This window comes from Schistocerca piceifrons, chromosome 3 (assembly GCF_021461385.2).
Source record: "Schistocerca piceifrons isolate TAMUIC-IGC-003096 chromosome 3, iqSchPice1.1, whole genome shotgun sequence".
In the NCBI taxonomy this organism is placed as follows: domain Eukaryota; kingdom Metazoa; phylum Arthropoda; class Insecta; order Orthoptera; family Acrididae; genus Schistocerca; species Schistocerca piceifrons.
Genome location: NC_060140.1, coordinates 849,643,430 through 849,662,794, shown reverse-complemented (window position 1 = coordinate 849,662,794; position 19,365 = coordinate 849,643,430). Strand labels below are relative to the sequence as shown.

The 19,365-nt window shown below is 44.3% G+C and overlaps 1 non-coding gene across 1 annotated transcript; it reads right to left on the bottom strand.

Annotated features, from left to right (window-relative positions):
- Window positions 1–15,484: 15,484 nt before the first annotated feature.
- Window positions 15,485–15,557, bottom strand: Trnaa-cgc. The gene has a single exon. It is a non-coding gene; the product is annotated as a tRNA-Ala (tRNA).
- Window positions 15,558–19,365: the final 3,808 nt, after the last annotated feature.

The following is a 19,365-nucleotide window of genomic DNA, read 5'->3' as shown; positions in this document are numbered from 1 at the left end:
TCTCCTAGTCTAAATCTCTACATATTTTGATTTTAGCAGCCCTCTCTTTTTACAGAAAGCTATTTTCCCAGTTTAATCGTTGCTACTTTCCCTGCATTCGACCTTCCTTGCCATTTTTCCCACTTCCGGCACAGCAATTCTCATCCACCTGCTGAAGAGCCTCTTGTCCAAGAATACCATTTACTATTCTATACGCCCACCTTTTGCGCAGACAATTAACCTCTGTGTTCTGCTTGTTGTGCATGTTCTGGCCATCAGCTGGCACCCTACTAGCATGTTAGTTCCCCCTGTTCGCCTCATTTCCCGCACTGCCTCTTCAGTGCACAAGGCCACCTGATACCGGTCTCGTGAAATATTCTTTCAGTGTTGACTACATCAATCTGCCTCTGATAAGAGGGACAGATTATCTCTTTATCCCGATAGCTGATACCACACCGCACTGTAAACGGTGTACCACTACTACCAGGCTGTTCGGTAACCATCCATCGCTGACCAAGTCACAGCAGAGAAGTAAGTAGTCTATAAGTGCCAGCATGATGTGTGGAATCACCATAGTAACCTAGGTTGACGTGGAAACTTGACTGAAAGGCCGAAAAGAGTTATGTTTGACCACAACCATACCACGAATGAAGTTCAACAATTTATAGGTGCATGAACATGGTGGAGAACCAACAGTAAACCAACTGCAGCCACTTAAGACGGCGTAAGAAGAGACCCTAAGCGGCTGGGGCGGGACACACGTGCCAATGACAGTCCGTTTCAAGCCTGACAAGATAGCTGCCGCCAGCCTCACTGCTCACTATGAATGACAGCCTCGCAGAGGGTGCCTAAAAGAGAAGAGTCTCTGTCCTATGACATTTACTCCAAAATAATGGGTTGAAAGTTATAACTGGGACAAGAGAAAAACTGGACTTGCCCAAGCAAGGCACGATAAAATAACTTATATGTGCTAATAGATCTAGCGATGTTTCTTCTTGGTCCTAGCTCTTGGCACCATATCTATGATGCATTGCCAATCCCGCGGAGTGAAGATCGAATGGGAATTAATCAGAGCTAGGTCTTTTTTAAATACGACGTTGTGCAGGTTTGCAGCTGCCCAATCAAAGTCATATGGTTGGTGGGGAAGAAGAGGTTTGGGAACATCGGGAAGGGTAAAAGGATATGGATGGTAGAGGTACGGATATGTACCATCTCGCAGCGACTCCGCTAGCATGTCCATCGCCAACTTAGCAGGTGGTCATGTTTGCCATGTTTTGCAGCCTCCTCTCGGACCATATCAGTGACAGCAGCGACTTGTGCTGCCTCTTCGTCGTCCTCTTCTAACGGCTCCTGTACCACCTCCTCCATTCCCTCGACAACCTCTACAGCAACCCGCGTTTCCGCGTCGGCCAGAGAGGCGGTCGTCAGTTTCCGCATCTGCCCCCTTCCTAATGGGGTCAGCGCCTCTGCGAGTTGCAATGGTCACCTCTTCCAATTTCGCCCTCAGGGACGCCCTCTCCTCCGTGATGGCGGATTTAAGGGCGGCAACGGCGTCGTCCGTGGCTTTCTGTAGCGATTCGCAGAAACTATCGTAGTCTCCTTCGCGGCGGCGAGGCCCGCTTCCTCTTCTTGGACAGGGGGCGGGGCGGCCGCCTCGTCTTGTTGGGCCACTTCTCCAGGTTTAGCGGCCTCAGTCTTCTTATTCCGCTTCTGTTTGCTCCAATTCTTTATGTAGCTGCAACGACGATGGTTTGCAGCGTGTGCGCCGCCGCAGTTGACGCACTTCGGAGCGGCATCTCGCGGCTTATTACAGTCGCGTATATGTCATGTGCCTTCGCACACTTCATGCACGCGACCGTATTGCTGCAGGACTCTGCTACACGGCCAAGCTGTCGGCATTTGTAGCACTGTTGCGTCTTCATCATCTTCTCGCTCTCATTTCCGCTTCGCATTTCATCGGCCAGGTGTTGACTTCCCCTTCACTTCGCCTCCCTTGCCATGTCCAGCCCTGTCTGCGACGTACAACAGCGACATCGACAGCGGCGAAGTTACCTGCAGCGGGTCCAGCAGCGGTCTCGTGCCGCCAGCGAGCGCAGGTCCATCTTTATACCTGTTTTCGGGCGAACCCTGCGAAGAGAACTCCATACAATGCACTTCTGGGGTCGTGTACCACGCAAAAGGCCTCTCCTCACAACTGCGCGTAAAGAATCACGGCTTCAGTGGGCTAGTAGCTGGCGCGGGACGTGCAGTGCAGTCCGCAGCCATTTTGCCTTCGTTCAAATGACATTTAACAGTGTAGTGCACCGACACCTGTGGGGAGGATTTAGTTCAGCCTAGAGATGGCACTGTAATGTCCTGAGGGTGTTTTCCGTATCATAACTTTGGCCAACTCGTTCAGGTTAACGTTTATTCCTTCATTCTCGGTGATTACGTGTTGCCCCTTTTTTTACCTCTTCGTAATGAACATGCTGTGGACACTCCCGTCTTCCAAGATGACAAGAGCCGTGTTAACAGGGTTACACGAATACGTTCTCCATTTGTCCAACACCAAATTAGACACCCCATCGCGTGCTTCGAGTGCCCGATCAACTATCCGGTCTTAATCCCTTGGAAAACGGGACTATGTGGAATAGCAGGCGAGACGTAGAAGCCCATCCCCTCAGTCTGGTGGCTCTACGAGATCTCATCGTGAACGAGTGGTTTCCGCTGAAATGAATTGAAGTCATTATCGGGGTAAAATGGGAAATCAGTAATTGTCGGAATATCTGAGTCTGCATATAAAGTTAAAACAACCTTCGGTGAAATTAAAAGCGAGGGCGCTACTGTTAAGAGTGCAATGGGAACTTCACTGTTAAACTCAAAAGAGGAACTGGATAGATGGAAACAACAAACTGAAGGCATCTACAAGGAGGAACTGTCTGATGACGCGACAGAAGAAGAAACTGGAGTCCGTGTGGAAGACAAAGGAGATCCAGTATTACAATCAGAATTTAATTCTGTTTTCGGAGACTTTGAATCAAATGAGGCAGAAAGGGTAGATAGCAATCCATTGGAACTTCGAAAATCATTGGGGGTAGTAGCAACGAAACGACTATACAAAGTGGTGTGCAGAACCTATGCATCTGGAGAGTTACCATCACACTTTCAGAATACCATCAGCTTAACGAAGAAGATACTACGGCCAGACAAGTGCGACAACTTTCGCACAACCAGCTTAACAGCTCACGTATCCTAGTTGGTGGCACGAATGGTATACAGAAGAGTGGAAAAGAAAACACACTCTGTTAGATCACTATCAGTTTGGCCTTCGGACAAGTGAGGGCGCCAGAGAGGCATTTCTGACGTTGCGGTTGATAATGGAAACAAGAATGAAGAAAAATCAAGACACGCTCATAGGATTTGTGGACGTGGAGAAAGAGTTCGAATATGTAAAATAGTGCAAGATCTTCGGAATTATGAAAAAACAGGGGTTAGCTGCAAGGAAAGACGATTAATTTATAATATGCAGAAGAACCAAGACGGAATAATAAGACTGGAAGACTGGAAGACCAAGAACGAAGTGCTCGGATTAAAAAGAGTGTACGATAGGTATGTAATCTTTCGCCGCTACTGTTCGACCCATACATCGAAGCAGCAATGATGGAAGTAATACATGTTCAAGAGTGGGATTAAGGTTCTTTGTTAATGATAAGATTCGCTGATGACACTGCTACTCTCAGTGAAACTTTAGAAGAATTACAAGACGGGTAGAATAGAATAAACAGTCTAAGGAGTACAGAATATGGACTGGGAGTAAACCTAAGAAAGATGAAAGTAATGAGTAGCAGCAGCAACGAGAATAGCGACCAATTTTGCATCAAAATCGATGACCACGAATTAGGCGGATACCCACATTGTGCATGAAGCAAAGAGGAAATAAAACACAGATTAGCAGAGAACGACTGAAGTTTGCTAGTATGAAACATACGCCTTAATCTGGGGAACAAATTTCTGAGAATGAACGTTTGGAGCACAGCACTACGCGGTATTGTGTCATGGGCTGCGGGGCAACAGGAAAAGAAGAGAATCGAAGCTTTTGAGATACGCTGTCGATGTATGCCGAAAATTAGGTGTAGTGATTAGCGAATGAAGAAGTTATCCGTAAAATCGCCGAAGAAAGGAACGCAAGATGTACACTAACAGGAAGAGACAGAATAATGGGAAATATGTTAAGGCATCAGGGGATAACTTCCACGGTACTGACCCGTTCGTAGTCTACTTTCACTTCTCCCTTTCAGTCCATGACACAGAACTTTTTAGTGTGTGTGCCAGCAGAAAGCCTGCTCCTGCTCTGACTATCGTCGCGTAATGTAAAATTCGGTTCACTACGTGGCAAGCACTGTAACCGTTTAATTTTGCAATAGGAAAGTACAAATCACTTTGTGCATTCTGTCCCAGAGCCTCCGCTGTGGTTTCCACGAGAGTATTCTTCAAGGTATTACGACCATTTTGTTGTGACGGTTGACTCAGCACTGTATGACAGAGCAGCTGTGAACACACCTGTGTGGTTTCGTGACCCGCTTCACAGCTTTTTCTAACACTGCTCTTGTTGTTGTATCTGCATTCTTCAGCGGCCACAAGTGCCTAGAGGAGCAAGGGTTTACATTTTTCAGCTATCTTATCACCACTTGTGAACGCAAGTATCTACTGATTTCAAGATGTGAAGGAACTGCATCACGTCAGTTCCCACGAAATAAAATGGACGAGGCAAGCGTCATATAGCATGAAGAAGCAAATACTTCTTAAAATGCAGTTGGAGAAAACTGTGCAGCGTCAAGCTGTGGGTCATCATCGGTGCTGCATCCACTACGCGTATCAACTCTGCTGGCGCACTTCTACTAGATTGGCCAAATGGTTTCATATTAGACGTCCGTCGTCGTCTTCAGAGGGCTTGTATCGACCGAGGTAGAGTGTGATAGCGACGGCGGCGGTTCGAATCTCCGTCCGGCCACCCAGATTTGGGATTCCCGTGCTTTTCCTAAGTCACTTTAGCCTTTGTAAAGGACACGGCTGAATTTCTTTCCTGCCCTTTCCCAGTGTGATGATATGTTCCATCTCTACGGATGCCGTCGCAGACTGTCCGTCCAGTAAAAGTTTCTGTAAATAGAGCAACCTCCCAGGTGCAGTTTTCCTCGCAGACTGACTGACTGCCTCAATACCAATGCGCAGCCTGTTACGTAACTGCGTGATATCACAGAATATGCGAGAATAAATAGAACTAACATTTTCAACTGCCAAATGCTTTGCTATTTTTGACACAAAAGAGCAATGAAACATTTTAAAAGGCCTTACAAAACCTAACGTTAAAAACTCGAGTGGTTTCTGCGAATAGCTTCTGGTTCATAAAAAGAACGAATAAAGAGGAAATAAATATAACAGAAGCTGTAAATTATACTTCATCTACAAAACATTTTAGATACAGTGGCTGTGTCGTGTTATACAGGTTCTATCAAAACCCATTTTTTTTTAAAAAAAATCATAACTATTATGTTATTTGAGATATGTCCGTGAACAACGTACTGTTGGAAAGAGCAAAGTCTCGAGTTTTACATGGATCCCGCTAAGTAGCAGCAGTTTTGGGCAGTTTCACGGGAAAAGGTGTATGGCTAATTTTCTTTGTCGAGAACACTATTACAGGTAGCACACATCTCGATATGGTTGGTTGGTTTGGGGAAGGAGACCAGACAGCGTGGTCATCGGTCTCATCGGATTAGGGTACGAAGTCGGCCGCGCCCTTGCAGAGGAACCATCCCGGCATTTGCCTGGAGTGATTTAGGGAAATCACGGAAAACCTAAATCGGGATGGCCGGACGCGGGATTGAACCGTCGTCCTCCCGAATGCGAGTCCAGTGTCTAACCACTGCACCACCTCGCTCGGTCGATATGCTTGAGAACTTTCTTTTCCCACAGATGGAGACTGATTCGAACGACTTCACTTACCAACATGATGGAGCACCGCCACACTGGCATCTGCAAGTGCGGGAATTTTTAAATCAAAGAATTACTCAAAGATGGATCGGACGCACTGGACCAAACGAGTTAGCCTTACATTACTGACCTCCAAGGTCACTGGACCTGACATCATTTCTTGTGGAGGTTTATAAAAGGCTGTTTATGTGCCTCCGTTACCAACAACAGTGAGTGAAATGGGACATCGCATAACAGCAGCTCTGGAATCTGTAACTCAAGACATGCTCGCTGCTCTTTGGGAACAATCTGAATACCGCATTGACATATGCCGTGCATCTCAAGTGGGGCATATTGAACACCTATGAAAAGGTATGTAAAAAGAACTATGTTTTCAGTTCATTAAAAAACAAAATTCGTTGCATATGCTTATTACGAGGGCAGTTCAATAAGTAATGCAACACTTTTTTTCTGAAACAGGGGTTGTTTTATTCAGCATTGAAATACACCAGGTTATTCCCCAATCTTTTAGCTACACAATATTTTTCAACGTAATCTCCATTCAATGCTACGGCCTTACGCCACCTTGAAATGAGGGCCTGTATGCCTGCACGGTACCATGCCACTGGTCGATGTCGGAGCCAACGTCGTACTCCATCAATAACTTCTTCATCATCCGCGTAGTGCCTCCCACGGATTGCGTCCTTCATTGGGCCAAACACATGGAAATCCGACGGTGCGAGATCGGGGCTGTAGGGTGCATGAGGAAGAACAGTCCACTGAAGTTTTGTGAGCTCCTCTCGGGTGCGAAGACTTGTGTGAGGTCTTGCGTTGTCATGAAGAAGGAGAAGTTCGTTCAGATTTTTGTGCCTACGAACACGCTGAAGTCGTTTCTTCAATTTCTGAAGAGTAGCACAATACACTTCAGAGTTGATCGTTTGACCATGGGGAAGGACATCGAACAGAATAACCCCTTCAGCGTCCCAGAAGACTGTAACCATGACTTTACCGGCTGAGGGTATGGCTTTAAACTTTTTCTTGGTAGGGGAGTGGGTGTGGCGCCACTCCATTGATTGCCGTTTTGTTTCAGGTTCGAAGTGATGAACCCATGTTTCATCGCCTGTAACAATCTTTGACAAGAAATTGTCACCCTCAGCCACATGACGAGCAAGCAATTCCGCACAGATGGTTCTCCTTTGCTCTTTATGGTGTTCGGTTAGACAACGAGGGACCCAGCGGGAACAAACCTTTGAATATCCCAAGTGGTGAACAACTGTGACAGCACTACCAACAGAGATGTCAAGTTGAGCACTGAGTTGTTTGATGGTGATCCGTCGATCATCTCGAACGAGTGTGTTCGCACGCTCCACCATTGCAGGAGTCACAGCTGTGCACGGCCGGCCCGCACGCGGGAGATCAGACAGTCTTGCTTGACCTTGCGGCGATGATGACAAGCTTTGCCCAACGACTCACCGTGCTTTTGTCCACTGCCAGATCACCGTAGACATTCTGCAAGCGCCTATGAATATCTGAGATGCCCTGGTTTTCCGCCAAAAGAAACTCGATCACTGCCCGTTGTTTGCAACGCACATCCGTTAGAGACGCCATTTTAACAGCTCCGTACAGCGCTGCCACCTGTCGGAAGTCAATGAAACTATACGAGACGAAGCGGGAATGTTTGAAAATATTCCACAGGAAATTTCCGGTTTTTTCAACCAAAATTGCTCGAGGAAAAAATGTGTTGCATTACTTATTGAACTGCCCTCGTACTTCAGACAAACGAGCGTGCCAAATCGGATAATTCTTTTTCATACACCCTGTACTGTAAAACGCATTGCAGCAAATACTCGCTACTCATATTACGAGAGTCAGTTGTTTTCACTCCGCTTTACAGAAAATGGCCAGTGTAACGAAGCTCAGATCTGTGTTTTGGACATCCAATTTGCATCACAACTTCACTACACTGGCAACACGCGCAAATTTGCAGCCATTTCCTGCATCGAAAATTTGTTTTCATAGTTACTTACAACAGGTTTATATAACCTCATACGTACTTTTAACACTGACTTGTGCGAAACACACGGCGGACGTCGTTTGCTGTTGCGACACTCTAAACCGACCTGTGATACACTCTACACAGTCAAATGGAGGTTTCGAAAGTAATGTTAATTGTGTTTGGTTTCTCATGAAAGTTTGTGCAATGTACCTGTTGTAAATACACGATGTAGCGAAATATTGAACATGACGATGCCTCAGATTCACGACACCATCAAAATGTGGATATAAAGCACTTACCGACATCCAAAATTCTTATAACATCAATTACAGCCATTCCCACGAATCACACTGAGTAGCTTTACTAACTCACAACCAGTCACCTTCGAAACCAAACTAAATCTCTTATTGCGCCACCGATGAGTCACTACAACCTAAATTCCAAAAATGTAATATAAAATCGAAATAAATATTGTCTGCGTTATCGTCTCTCTCTGTGCCCTTATGACATCAAACGCCACAACTTTGCTACATAACCCCTTCAGTCCACGCGACTGTATTATTAAAATACGAATAACAGTAAAGTTGGTGGCTTGAATAATTAACTGGTTCTACGAAGTTCTCCCACCCCACTTGTGTACAACGCAGACAAGGTTCATACTATCATGTGAAACCGCCAGAAAAGTCTTTTGGGCCGTTGTTCAATTCGCACGTCACATTGGCTTGAATGTGTGTTATGTCGTCAAAGCGTTGACCCTTTATGTGAATTTCTGCACTGTGTCGTTTTGTGGTAGGCTGACATTGGTAACATCTATCCTCGTCCCCCGTGATGATTTTTCCCACAAAATAATTGTCCGCGCTCTGCATTCCAATCAAGCCGCGGCTCGCTCCACGTGTCTGCGTTTTTCTTCAGGCGTCCAGGCAAGCGGGACAGACTTTCCACACATTACCCTTTTCTTCAAAACATTCTTCAAAATGTATTTAAAAGCTGATCTAGAGGTGCTAAGTTCGTCGCTCCAGCGTAATTTGTGGTTTGTGACATGACATTACGGCCGGACGTTATCTTGTTAACACTGTCTGCTCACAAGTGACTGTCGGTTGCTAATCTGTTGTCTGCAGTAATTTACAGCTATTTGTTCAAGCTACCACCGTCTCTACTGTGCTGACGTTGCTTGTACGACAGAAATAAAATCAATCTCATAAGTTAGCGGACAAATATCACTTCCAGTATGGACACGTTCAACCGGCTAAAGACGGAACAAGATACACTGAAGCGCCACAGGAACTGGTATATGCATTCGTATTCAAATATTGATATGTAAACAGGCAGAAACGGCGATGCGGTCGGCAACGCCTATATAAGACAAGTGTCTGGCGCAGTTGTTAGATCGGTTACTGCTGCTACAATGGCAGGTTATCAAGATTTAAGTGAGTTTGAGCGTTATGTTACAGTCGGCGCAAGAGCGGTGGGACATCATCTCCGAGGTAGCGATGAAGCGGGGATTTTCCCGCACGACCATTTCACGAGTGTACAGTGAATGTAGACTGGCAATGGCAAGGAAAGCGTTTCTGAAGAAGAGAAATTTGTTAACATCGAGTATAGATTTAACTGTCAGGAAGTCGTTTATGAAAGTATTATATTGAGTGTAGCCATGCATGGAAGTGAAACGTGGTCGATAAATAGTTTAGACAAGACGACGAAATGTGGTGCTACAGAAGAATGCTGAAGATTAGGTGGGTAGATCACATAACTAATGAGGAGGTATTGAATAGAATTGGGGAGAAGAGAAATTTGTGGCCCAACTTGACAAGAAGAAAAGATCGGTTGGTAGTACATATTCTGAGGCATCAAGGGATCGCCAATTTAGTACTGGAGGGCAGAGTTGAGGGTAAAAATCGTAAAGGGATACCAAGAGATGAATACACTAAGATTCAGAAGGATGTAGGTTGCAATTGGTACTTCGAGATGATGAAGCTTCCACAGGATGGAGTAGCATGGAGAGCTGCATCAAGTCAGTCTCTGGACTGAAGACCAGAACAACAATAACTGTGAATATCACGAATCCGGTAAAACATCAAATCTCCGACATCGCTGCGGGCGGAAAAAAACCCTGTAAGAACTGGACCAACGACGACTGAAGAGAATCGTTCAACGTGACAGAAGTGCAACCCTTCCGCAAATTGCTGCAGACTTCCATGCTAGGCCATCAACAAGTGTCAGCGTGCTAACCACTCAACGAAACATCGATATGGTCTTTCGGAGCCAAAAGCCTACTCGTGTAGCGTTGATGACTGCACGACACAAAGCTTTATGCCTCACCAGCCCGGCAACACCGACATTTGACTGTTGATGACTAGAAACATGTCTGGTCGGACGAGTCTCATTTCAAATTGTATCCATCAGATGGACGTGTACGGGTATGGAGACAACCTCATGAATCCAATGACCCTCCATGTCAGCAGTGGACTGTTCAAGCTGGTGGAGGCTCTGTAGTGGTGTGGGGCGTGTACAGTTCGAGTGATATGGGCTCTTTACAGGTGACACGCACGTAAGCATCCTGTCTGAGTACCTGCATCAGTTGATGTCCATTGTGCGTTCCGACGTACTTGGGCAGTTCAAAGAGGACAATGCGACACCCCACACGTCCAGAATTGCTACGAAAGGCTCCAGGAACACTCTTCTGAGTTTAAACACTTCCGCTGGCCACCAAATTCCACAGACATGAACATTATTGAGTATATCTGGGATGCCTTGCAACGTGCTCTTCAGAAGAGATCTCCACCCCCTCGTACTCTTACGGATTTATGGGCAGCCCTGCAGGATTCATGGTGTCAGTTCCCTCCCGTATTACTTCAGACATTAGTCGAGTCGTGTTGCGGCACTTCTCTCCGTTCGCGGGGGACCTACACGATATTAGGTGGGTGTACCAGTTTCTCTGGCTCTTCAATGTATGTGCAAACGAAGTTACATACATGATGCTTCGTAAGTAGTAGCGATTATCATTACGTCCAGCGGAAGCTGAACCTGTAGTTGACGTGTTATAGCGCTGTACTCTGAAGACTGTAGGCACGCTCTCAGGCGACTGGTGCCGCACTGGACACGCCCCCTCTAGGGAGGCCAAACTGTCAGCAAGGCGGGGAACGAGGAGTTGCTGCAGATGCAAGGGACGGTGTCGCAGGCTGTCCGCGAAAGCGACAGTTCCCGGGAATGCTCAGAGTCGTGGAACATACCATATCGCAGGAAACTGACCGACAAGTTGGGAAGAGCAATCCCGACTGTTGCAGCTGTTTTACTAAGGAGTGGTTTGTCAAGTTCGAAGACAACGCGCATGGACTGACGAAGCCAAATTTCAGATGTCCAGAAGCGCAGGCAGCCGTAATTGCGTTTACTGGATAGAGTGGAAACTGAATCTGGTAGCGTGAATACAATGACGGAAGTCCCGGCGTAATGGTCTGGAGAGGTGCTACGGGGCACGAAGTGACTGGTTCTGCCTTCGCTAAAGACGGATTCAGTGGTAAGAGTGACCACAAACAAACTAGTGACACTGCTTGCCCTTTACTGCAACGAAGAACGCATTGATGGTTTGTGGATTTAGCTACCTCTCAATTACAGTAACAGCTTTCTCTTCGCGCCTGTGTGAAGATTTTTTTTGCGTACGTGGACGCTGCGTACCCAGAACGGCACCAGGGTTGGGCGCGGAACCAGAAGACGCGAGGGATCGTCGAGCACACAGTACAAGCGTTTAAGTTTTTACACATATGAATTACCAAATTTGTAACCTACCTTTCGGAAAATAAAGTGACACGAAACGACAGTGTCAGCAAGGAATTCTGTAACTGACAGGATGCTTTTCAGTTTCGTGCTTGAGAGGTTGCCTACTAGCACTGCGCTTGAAGAGCTTTATAGAGCTGCGGAAAATCTTCCAGCCATGCAGCCGCGCCTTTTAAGAGGCGGGGCGTACCCGCTGCCGGTAACGAATCTCTCACGGTTCGTGAGTCCACCCATAGAAACGTCAAACCACAGGCTGTTGAGTAAAGCATGGCGGAAAGGAAAAGAAAATCGTAGACAGGCTCGCAAATTCTGCAGACCTGTCTTCAAAGTCTCGCTTCTCAGCGAAATACTAAATGTTGAGCGAACTCTTTGACTTTGTATAATGCAAATTACTATATTGTCGAAGATGAGAGACGCCGTTGCTATTGTTCAATAAATAGCATCCCGTGTACTCCTGAAATTTTCAGATTGATTCTTTTCAAGTGCTGTATTTTTCTCAATTACAATTTCTCCCAAGTACCCTCTGGGCATTGGAGTAAACAAATTATAATTAGGAAAAAACCGTAAAACAAGAATACTATTTGCAAAAATGCAAAACTCCAGCACAACACCACTTATTAGACCAGAATGTCTTCATGCTTCACAATGCATTTCGTTAAATACAGTTAAACCAGTACATGGAACAGAAAGGAAGGGAGGAAAATAATAAGGAAAATCTTGGACCAAAAAGACGAGTATGGGAAAGGGCAATTAAGAAGTAATAAAGAAGTTTATGAAAGAATAGAACCAATATCTGACACAAACAGGAAAACAAACGTTTTGTTCTATGGACACTTAAAGAGACTACATGAAAAGATAAATTATTTTCGACTTTTTTGGCAGAAACTCAAAAACATTAAAGACGTGGATCAAAGAAGGTAGAGTAGACATGAGAGAAATGGAAATGACGGAGGAATTAACAGGAGTGAGAGAAAAATTCAGAGTGAAAGCAGAATGTTTCATGGTGTTTCAGGAGAAAAAAAGGGAAGGACAGGCTCAATATGGACAGAAGAAAGGCGACAAAAACATAGGAAAGAATGAGAAACTATGGGAAGAAAGGAGAGAAGAAAGAAGGCAAGTGATCTCATGTGTTGCTTACTTGGCCAAACCAATTAAAAAAAACCCATGACCTCTAACATTAACTCCTTTGCAGAACCTGATGATATTAAATAGGAAAACACTTCCAATGTTGCGCAAAATTATATTTATTTGGTCACGAACTGGCTTTCCGCTTCTTAACCCATCTTTAGGTGACAACTGAATGTTGCAAACACAGATAAACGTGATGTGCTACTTACACAGGTATTATTTGTAGGAATAATACGAAACTGACGTATAGTGTCCACATAGGAAAACACTTTTTGTCACATACAAATAATTACATTAACTATGTATTGATATACACTTAACAGCTGATGGGAAATACGATGAATATACAATCTGGGTCTAGTATTTGTAACGAAAATTCAATTTAACGAAGGGGAAAAAGGAAACAGTCTGATAATTTGATAGTAAGTTGGCATTCCGTGTCGTGTGTGTTTATTTCCAGTAGCGTCATTCTTTTTTGCTTTCCTAATAGAACGTCAAACTTGACATTCTGCATCATACATTCTATTAACAAAAGCAGAGAGAGGACCTTACTGGAAATAAACAAACACGACACAGAATGCCAGCCTACTATTCGTATAAAACGAATACCCACATAAAAACTTGTTTTCCCCATTTTGTAGTTAACGTAATTATTTTTGTGAAAGAAAGAAGTAATGTTTACTTATGCAAACGCTTTACATCATTTTTGTATCTTCTGTACCAAAATTATCTCTAACTTCAAAACACTCTGTACAGTCATTCAGATGGGTTTAGTAATGTCCCCCACTGAGCTGCTCATTAGTCGAATTTTTTCGGTTAGTTTCGAGCAAATTTTCTTAGATAAGAGCATCTAAGTTCTAAAATAAAATACTGGACTGGGAATGCGGTGATATACTGTGTTTGTGGACAGGTACCGCCAGACAAATTTTTTCAACGCCTGAATTCACACCACAATAAAATCAATTTTACAATGGAGTTAAGAGGAGACAGTATCAACTCTTTAGACCCCATCAATGACATCGGTAAGCAACAGCATTTAAGATATACAAGAAAGTAATATCAATAGAGATTATAATATCAGCAGTTCCCAGCATCCCATAAAACACAAACATGCAGTCTTTCACTCCATAGTGTTCCGCCTACCATCTATACCACAAACCAAACCAGAGTTTGAAAATAAATTGAAAATAATTAAAGAAACAGCATTCAGCACCGATTGTAGCTCTACTCTAATTGACAATATACTCCGAAAAAAAGAGGATAACAGCACTCCTTTATCCACCTCAGACAGCACAAAACCACACAGATAACAAATTGGCGCCTATGCTGTATGTGCGTAGGACTTCACAGGTTCTTGCCAGGAAACTGAAATCCGGAAAATGTACTCCATCTTTTTACACTATAACTGTCGCCCACCTTCTATTCAACATTAAAAACAGGATTCCACTATTATGACGGAATGGAATTTACAGAATTTCCTGCAATTTGTGTGGTAAATTATATGCAGGTGAATGACGTAGGGCTGTTAACTACTAGACTGAACATGAAAGGTGTTAAGAGACTGAAAAAGATTCCACCTTTGCTGAGCATGCTCTGAACGAATGTCATCCATGGATGCGAATTGTGATGCTCTCCATAAAGGAAATAAAGGCTGAAAATTAACATTACTTGACATTCTAGCCGTTAATAAACACCAATCAAAGAATGTAGACCCGGTCCTCCATGACCAAACACAGTTCCAGCAGCCAGTTTATTTCTCTCGCCATTAGATGGTAGCTTGTTGTAACTCTTCCACACCCACATTCCATAGACTTCTCCCCCCCCCCCCCCTCCTTTCTTTGGGTCTGTCGTAGCCTGTACCATTACTTGTGCAACATTTTTGGTTTATGTATTCATATAGTTTTAATATTTGAATATACTGTAATATAAGATGTAATATAATATTTGTTCAGAGTCTGTTTAGGTATTGCATTATGCTTGTGCTTTATATCGACGTAATCATGAAATGTCACATTTTTGTACGCTTTGAATTCTCGCTGAAGTTGTGTGGACTATTTGTTTAGTATTATACTAAGTTATCTGACAATAGTCTGAGAAGCCGAAAGTCGGTTCATAACGAACTGTTGAATAAATATTATTGTGGAACAATATTGTGTATTCATGTTATTAATATGTCTATGTTCCTCCAAGAACCGACGGAATAATCCATAAATAACATCAGTGTAACTCGCATATCATTTTTATCTCTGTTTGAAACATTCAGAGGAGGAAAGCAGGTTCGTGGCCAAAACAATATAACTTCGCAGGACAGTCACAGGAAATCATATTTATAGGTTATGCATTATTTAATTACAATTATTATATCTCCAACGGTGTGTTACCGTAGCAAATTAAGTACAGTGTGTCCTGATTTATAATATAGCGTTAATATTACATGTTATATATGTCGTTGTCAAAATGTTAGGCGTTGGGAAAGGTTCAAATGGAGGTGGTGGTGGTGGTGGTTAGTGTTTAACGTCCCGTCGACAACGAGGTCATTAGAGACGGAGCGCAAGCTCGGGTTAGGGAAGGATTGGGAAGGAAATCGGCCGTGCCCTTTCAAAGGAACCATCCCGGCATTTGCCTGAAACGATTTAGGGAAATCACGGAAAACCTAAATCAGGATGGCTGGAGACGGGATTGAACCGTCGTCCTCCCGAATGCGAGTCCAGTGCGCTAACCACTGCGCCACCTCGCTCGGTTTTAAAATGGAGGAACATTTAATGAAGACTGTCTCTTGCACAACTAACAGCGCCAATGGAAAAATGATAATCGATGGCAAAGAGAATTACAACAAAGCAGGAAGGACTTTCCGTAGTTCTGGAATCTTCTAGTAGGATGTTACGAGCTGAAACTGTTCGCATGACGCCTATAAGTGCCGTGTTTTCGCGACACGGGCGGACCAGAATGCTTGGTAGTTGAGGTGGGAGTGGAGGAGAGAATGCTCGCATCGCGACCGAACTCTGCGGCTGTGTCAGGTGGCTCGACATTCCGACCGGCGGCGGCTGCGTTTTGACGCAATAGATAACGGCACACAGCGCCCGCCGTCTGCAGCTTACAAGGCGAAGGGCAGATGGGTTGACGGGTGATGGCTGAGTACAGAGGGGTGAAGGGATGAAGGGCGCGACTCGGGTCCCGCGCAAACCGCCAACACCTGTCTGCTGCGGGACACGAAACGCACGCTCGTAACATCAGTTCCCCGTGTTACCGCTGAAGGCGCCACCGTCTTACTTGTCACGTACGGTACCGGTGATCCCGACGCTCGGTACTGTGACCCTGTACCTTCTCCGTCACACAGAGCCAGAAACGGAACACGTTCGAGGCGAGCAGAGTAATGGCGTTAACGACCTGCCTGACTCAAGACACACACAGTTTCGGTTTAAGACAGGATGTCAAAGATAAGTAATTTGTGTAAGCATTTTGAATTTTTTAACTTTGTGAATAACTGTGTGGATTACTTGAAATCAAGTTTTTGTTGTACCTGAACGCAACCTACAACTGAGTTTGTGCACTGTTTCAGGCGTTTAGTAACAGTCAGTCAATTTTCAGTTTCAAATAAATAATACGACCACTAAATCCTCCGGGACGGGTATGTGCGCCGACTTAATAAGGATGAGAATATGTTGGCGGCCGACCTGGGTGTGGTTTTTAGGCAGTTTCCCACACCCTAATACCGGGCTGGTAACCAATTCCCGCCTCAGTAATACGGTTCGCAAACGTTTAGACATTTTTCGCGCACTGCACTGCACGAGAAATTGGGGTATATGCCCGGGCATAACGGGGTGGCTACAGGAAGAGCACTTGGCCACCCGTTACATTAACCGTGCCAAATCTGTTAATAATTATGCCGACCCTGCGCCGTTGTGGGACAAAGGCAAAAGAAAAAGACGCAGACTGAACAACCACCGTAAGTTCCTGGCGTCTACTCCCGTGGCACATAGAGCGGGATCAGGATGGTCGGTCGGGCGGGCATTAAGCCCACTGTGCAATACCATACCATAATTTGAGTACGATGCAGCTGCTGAAGAGTATAGATCGCTGTCACTCGAGAAGGATACTGCTGAGAACTGATGTCATTCTTCCTTTATTATGTTATATAGGTATTTGTTAGCAGACTGTCTCACGTGGCCTCTACCGTCGTTTTCAGGTGAGTGAGAGATATACGGTAACTTCGAAAAATGCTCGCACATTTTCATTTACACACACCATTTAACACAATTTGCGAATTCATTCACTTGCGCATTATCTTATCTCAACACAGGCCTACCAACAATTGTATGTATGTATGTGGCTGCATACGTGTTAATTATGCACTTTTTGCCGTGTGTATATATAATGTGTGTGTGATCAGATGATACATTCCTGTACTGATGCAGATGTTAGACGTCTCGTGGATTTTTGTAATTTATGTGTACACACTTCGTCTGAAAATAGAGAGGTGGAAATCACCTAACTGTAAGAGACGCATGGACTTTTCTACGAAATACAGAATAAAGGGAAAAAAATCAGTTCTATTCAACTTATGGTGCCAAATACTAAGCACTTATTAGAAGGACCGCGAACGGACACTGCTAGAAAGTCTAACTTTCTAACCAAATTTTACTTTGTCTGCAAATTACGCTGCTGTGGCGATCATTAACTTCCGCCATAATAAAACAGGAATGCTAGCAGTCTTCGGCAAACAGTACTGTAGGCTGTTTCAAAATTTAATGAACTTTTCACTACAAAATTTGTGCATTTACGCCCTTCGCAGGAGACAGTATTATGAAAATATTGGCGAAGAGGCTACCGCTTACGTCAGTGTAACGTAGTACCTGAAAAACTTTGATGTAGATATAAATTGTTTACACGAATTATTTTGTTCACAATATTTGTTCGCAGTGCTGCTGACTACTGCACCGCATTCATTAGTATTAGAAAGACAGTCTATTTACTATTGGCCGCATATGAAGGCACGTTATAGGCCACTGATTCGTGGCAGGTGTCTTCACTTGCTCTGTTCTGGAGAAACTTTTGTTCTCAGAAAATCATTGCTCATACGAAAACGGACAAGTTAAGCAGCGCTAGATTTGTTAGTGATCCCTCGTGGCGTGTGACGTAACAGACATTTCCCGTCATACACTTCGGCTCCAACTTTTTTTCTTGGAACGCGGCATATCGTCGACTATCTGTAAACGTCAGGTGATAAGCACATCTGTGTATCATCTTGCAAGAGAGAGAAGGGCAATCACAGGAACTTTGTACATCAGATTCCTTGGCATTAACTAGGAATTTGTCCATTAGTCTGTGTTTATAAAAACACACCTCTCTTTCACATGCGAAATCGTCGAAACGATATGAGGGATTACCTAACAATGTGTGTCATTTAATAAACGTCCAAAGTGAGTTATCTCGCCTAGCCTCGTGAAGGACGTAGATGCCATTAGCAGCGGAAGTAGAAGATAAAACGATACGTTTGACCAGTGACGCTATTTGCACGGAAAATATTCATCGAAACTAGGCGACCATTACGGCTACTAGATCATACAATCGGGCGTATTTTAACCGTCGATGTATCGGGATCCGTGATGGAGTAAGGGGATTTTAGGCAGAGATTATCTTGTTACTAACACAAAAATTTTTAAGTTGAAAATACCACATCACAGCTGAAGGTTTCCAGTGGAGACGTAAAAGTAACTGCGTAATACCGGACAGCGACGAAAAAAGAAAAATAAATGAGACGCATTAGCTGTCTTCTGCGCCTGGCGGTAAAAGTTACGTATTGGAATACTTCGTATTTTTCGTTGTTTATCTACGATATCGCTACGTAATATGCACCAAGGTACTTATATTTGCCCATTATGTAACGTAATTTATATGAATATACGATATTGCATTGCCAGAGTCATTCTGATTACGCTGCCCTGCAGCGACCGCAGCCGTTACGAAACACATCAAAGGAATTCTTAATTGCGAGTAAGGACTACCGTCAGCTGTAGAATGAATGACCACTGTGAAAAGTTGTGCCGGACTGGGGCTCGAATCCGAATTACCTGCTTACCGCGATAAGTCGGAAATCTGGTTTGGAGTCCCGATCCGGCACAAATTTTCACTGTCGTCATTCATTCTGCAGCTGATATTAATCCTTACTCGCAATTGCGAATTCATTTGATATGTGAATTTACTTCACCGTTTTTAGTATTCATGCTAGGAAACCAGCGTACAACGTGGCTAAATGCGCTAACATAGACAACAGGTTATAGAGCAGACTAGTCCGTTACCACAGTATTTCACAATCAGATAATCACAACTACGATTAAAGGTGGTGGGTGCACCATTACTCTCTCGTCCATGCTTCAACGAAACTGTCACCTAGAGCTTTAGCTATGCTGTAATCCGGCAATATTCCAAAGCAGACAGTGCCGTTGGACTTTGACTAGTGGCGTCAACATCGATACTACGTATGGCCAGTCAACATAGAACTACAGTATCGCGATCTTCGACACATTCATCCGGCACAGGTTATC